Source organism: Meleagris gallopavo, chromosome 2 (assembly GCF_000146605.3).
Source record: "Meleagris gallopavo isolate NT-WF06-2002-E0010 breed Aviagen turkey brand Nicholas breeding stock chromosome 2, Turkey_5.1, whole genome shotgun sequence".
Classification (NCBI taxonomy): domain Eukaryota; kingdom Metazoa; phylum Chordata; class Aves; order Galliformes; family Phasianidae; genus Meleagris; species Meleagris gallopavo.
In genome coordinates, this window is record NC_015012.2 from 100,375,201 (window position 1) to 100,379,894 (window position 4,694).

General features: G+C 42.5%; 1 protein-coding gene and 1 long non-coding RNA gene across 2 annotated transcripts in view; both read right to left on the reverse strand.

Annotated features, from left to right (window-relative positions):
* LAPTM4A (lysosomal protein transmembrane 4 alpha) overlaps window positions 1-4,694 on the reverse strand; it is a 12,672-nt gene that overhangs the window by 7,665 nt on the left and 313 nt on the right. The window lies entirely within an intron of this gene.
* Window positions 1,971-4,688, reverse strand: LOC109366315. The gene is made up of 2 exons (XR_002112593.1): window positions 3,180-4,688; window positions 1,971-2,280 (listed from the first exon to the last, which is right to left on the reverse strand). It is a non-coding gene; the product is annotated as an uncharacterized LOC109366315 (long non-coding RNA).

Sequence of the window (4,694 nt, forward strand, 5' to 3'; positions counted from 1 at the left end):
AAAAAAAAAAGAAAACCCCCACACAGTGCCTTGCAGTTTCTCCTAAGATTATTTGCCAGAGATTTCTTCTATTACTGGCATTGTTCCAAGAGCCTATGATGGTCGCAATGGCAAATCTACGCACAATACAGAAGCGTTAAGTAAGGGAAATAGTTTGACAACATTTAAAAGGAGTTTTAGCTATTAAGGTTTAGAGATTAACACTTACACGAAAAGAACTTTTCAGTGAAAGGTGGCAGTTGTGTAAAGCACTGACATGGCATCGTGTATGAGACGAACTTATGAGGAATTCCAGTTCTTGGTTTCCTTGCTTTTATGCCTTAGAAATAGCAGCTAGTAGTAACTGGCACTGAGTTTGCCCACCAGTATCTTCAGTCTCACAATACACTGATGTTTCCCCTCACAAGAGTTTGCCCTGTAGGAGACCTACTCATCTGCCACTGGTTTAAATGCTTTGATTTTGTTCTGCCATCGTTTGAAGGTACAGAACGTGATCTTTTCTCACCGCTCGTTTCCTCCATCTCTCTTCTGCCTTTCTGCTCTCAATGCATTTTCAAGCTTTTTATTTCCTTCCTCTCTGTGAATGAATCAGAGCTATCAAACTATGTTTTGGAAAACACTTTGGTTGTATTTATCCTTATAAGCTCATGTCATGTCTAGATATCTGGTTGCTGAAACATTATTTCCTACTTCATAAAACACAATGAGACTTGTTCAATCATAGCCCATTCACTTACTGTTTATACACCATCACCATTTTAACTCGAATAATGATTAAGTTCAGACTAAAAGACAAAATGACTTCATTGCTGAATTTAACTGCTGCGATAGGCTATCTGCCTGCAGATAAGGGCAAGCAGCACTTGCATTAACACGGAAGTACAGAAGAAATTTTAGCTGCCAGTCCAGCCTTTAAAACTGAAAGCTTTAATGCCTTGCTATTGCACTCATGCAGCCCTAGAACTGCCACTGTTTCAGTTTTCTTTTACCCACGGTCCTAATTTAGCATAAATAATTCTTAGCGACATCACTAGCGAAGAAACACGGTTCAGAGTATCAGAGCTCAGCCAGAAGTAGTGTGCAAGGAAAACGGATTGGCTTTGGAACGCCTCTAATTTGCTATGTGAACAGTGTCAGTTTGATCCTCCTCCCCCTCCAGCCTGGATCAGAGAGCAAAAACCAAACACCTCTGCCAATTAATACGGCAGGGCTTCCACTGCTCCACCGTTGCTCTACTTGAATCGTATCGCAGCACTGAGCAATTCGTCATGTACAACATATGGATTTACATTAAGTTATAAACAACTCCAAATAAGGTAGCCTTTCAAGCCAGAGCCTGTATTTTAGCTGCAGCCTTTTCTCTTCCATGCAAGCCTGATAACAGCAAAACCACAAGGCTCGTTTCAGCTCCACAGTCAATGCAAACAACAGCAAGAGCATGGCTTGGATTGCAAGGCATCTTCCAAGTTTTAACAGAACCCACTCACCACAAATAAAATTAGTAGCTGGCAATGTAATAAATGACTTTCTACTTCAACCAGGTAACAAACTGAGGTTACACAAAGACATCTCCAGGGGTCCCTTCCAACCTCAACCATTCTGTGATTCCACACATAGAAACATCAGCTCCCTGTACGCTCAGAACTCAAGGGACTCAACAGTAATGAGCATTAGCTTTTTAATTACTGAGCTCTTATCTCCACTGTATATATTTAATGGCTAATCACACACTTCTTTGCGTCTCTGGAGGCCTAGACATAAAATGTAGGTTTTCCCCAGCACTCTGAGTGCTTAGAAGAAACAATTCCTACTTGCAATCTGCTTACACAAGCAGGGAAATAAAGTGAAGCTGCCTGCACAACTACACTTCCCCAGCTTTCTCTTAGTTTCCCAGTACTTTAACACATCCTTGAAGAAACAAAATGAGATAGTTTCTTGGCAGTGCTTTTCTGTGTGTCTGTGGGTTCTGCTTTTTTTTTTTTTCCTCTGATCTACTGAGAAAAGCATATTTTCAACAGGGTATTCCAGAGCTTCCAGCACTATTATAATCCTTTACATTTGGAAGTTGTGCTCGGAGAAGAACCATCTCCAGAGATGCTCCTGATGCTCCTGTTATCCAGTAGCACTCGCATCATTTTGATTCCATCGCTGAAGTTTTCTGCCAGAATGAAACAGCCGCTCCCTCCCAAACAATGCTGTTACTTTCAGGCTGTTTATTGAACTCTGATCCGATTTTGCCAATGCAGCGTTCATGTTTCCGGTCTCTGGAAAGCACTGTGCCTAATAAGAAAGTTTACAGGAAGGAAAAAAAAAAACTTCAAAGCCACATGTTTGCAATTACGAAGCTGGGAATAGGAGGTTTTCTTTCCTTCCTACGCAGGACAGCAGGGAGCATTATAGAATAAATCAAGCTAAACTAGTCCTGAAAATTAAGCATGGTCCTCTAGAAACGGTCTGAACCCAGTTTTTCACAAAAACAGCTCATCTGTTTATCAGAAGCAGCAGCAGCAAGCAGACTGCAGTGTGCTTAGAGCAGGCAGGCGTGTGACATGGCACCAAGAGCAGACATTTGAGAAGATAACACCGCTGCTCCCCACGGACCGACAGGAGTACACCTTAAGGACAGTAACATGTAACTGCTTCAGTGAGGAGGCGAGTTCATTTGATACGAGATTTTAAAGTATTCGCATAAGCAAAAATCAGAAAAAAATGCCTGAAGTGTTACATAAGAACAACGCATATGTATTAAAAGGCCAAAACTCTTATCTTACTAAAACATCTGGAGGAGATTACTACAGCGCTCCATTTTATGGTTGGTATCAGATTCCTCCAGGGGTGCACAGCACGAGAGCAGCGTATCCACTAAATACAGGCTGGCCAAGGCCTCAGCCACACCAACCTACAGCTGGACTGCATATTCTACCTGCCTCCTAAGAAACAGAACATTAAAATTCCCCCTATCTGTCCCACCATAACTTACAAGCAGATCATTAAATTGATTTAGAAACATTTATCACCAGCTAGCGCCTGAAAGATTGAAATTAATGATTAATATAAATAAATTGCTTACTAATGAAAAAGTCTGAACAACCTGACGTGCCTTAACCCATTTATGTATTTGTTTTTTTAAGGAAAAGTTTGTCAACAGAAAGATTAGTTTTATTTTCGCTGTTTCTCACCTTTTCTCAGCTGGCATCTCAGAGGAAACCAAAAGAAACGATTTCAAAGGATTTGGTAGGTTTATGACAAAACACAGCAATCAAGCCCCTCAGTGGCACCCAGCTATCCAGAATTCAACTCTACTTTTTCCTCTAATAGCCTGCAGTCACATGAGACCACACGACACTTTGCCTGTCACCACGCCAAGACTTTTTCAAGTCTATAAGCACTACGGTATATCTGTAGATTAGGAGAGGAGGAAAAGGTGTTGCATCCATGAGCTAAGAAGAAACAGCAGCTCAGAAACACAGGAAAAAACTGAGTGCTACCAGGTCTGGCGAAACAGAAAGCAGAACCACATCCCTCTGAGATCCGGGGTTTCTCAATAGTCCTGCTACCAGGAAGCAAAAGTGTGGAATGCAGTCAGGTACATTTGATTCATAAGAACATGAGCAACTCCTTGCTAGTAAAGGTTTACACTTGTACTTGACACAGCAGATTGATCAACTTCCAGAAGTTTCACAGTGTTCCACAACAAGTTACATGTTCTGTACTACAAAGGACTTGCTATTTTATATGGACTTTGTATGAAGTTTAGAGTGAAATCAGTGCCAGACCATCTTCCCTATTCTTTTCCGGAAAATACAAAAATATCTCTTTTTCTAGAGTTTTGCTGCGTTTCTCACACCCTGCCCCACTTTCTCCGATCATTCTATCATTTACCAGAACACTATTGCTAAAAGGGAAAAAAAAAAACAAAAAAAATCAGTACTCATGAGAGACCGTGAACTCGCTAAACTTCAATCCCCACCTATTTCTGCTTCTGCAGAATCAGTCTGTGTGCATGCCATGGCATAAGAACTCACTGTTTTCCATTTTTTACCATCAGGAGAAGGGTAAAGGTGCACAGTTTGGCTACAGCTCCGGGAGAACAGAAAAGCTGTGATGCAACCTGTTTACATCATCCTCACATTTTTACTGCCCACGGCGGTAAGAGGAAGGAAAGATGAGGAAAGAAACTGAATAAAAGGGAACTTGTTTGCTCCATGCCTTAACTCGTGGGTACTGTTCTCACGGGGTTTTTTTTTTTGTTTTTTTTTTCTTCTTTTTTGTCTTTTTTTCTTCTTAGTTCAAAACATCTTTAATACTTCAGCTGCAGCTGTGCTGAGAGCTGAGGGCAAAGGACAGACGAAGCTGCTCAATATTCACACAGCACCTGCCTCTCAAAGGCTACACGCCACTTGAAGGCACATCTCTTATCGCTTATTCCCCACATGCCCCGAATTCCACCTTCCTCCAGCTCCTCCCGGCCAAGGACACGCTCAGCACCGACTGAAAAGCCGCTTCTAAGCCCCCAAACTAAGGAGGGGAAGAGGAACGCTAACAGCTCAGCTGCCACGGCCTTCAGCTCTCACTGCACTTTGTTTTCTTCACCACAGTGAGGGACGTCGAATGCTAGACAACCCCGGGAGGGCTGAATCACCTCGGGAAGCCCGCGCATACGGGACGGCCGGCGCCCACACCGCGACCCCACG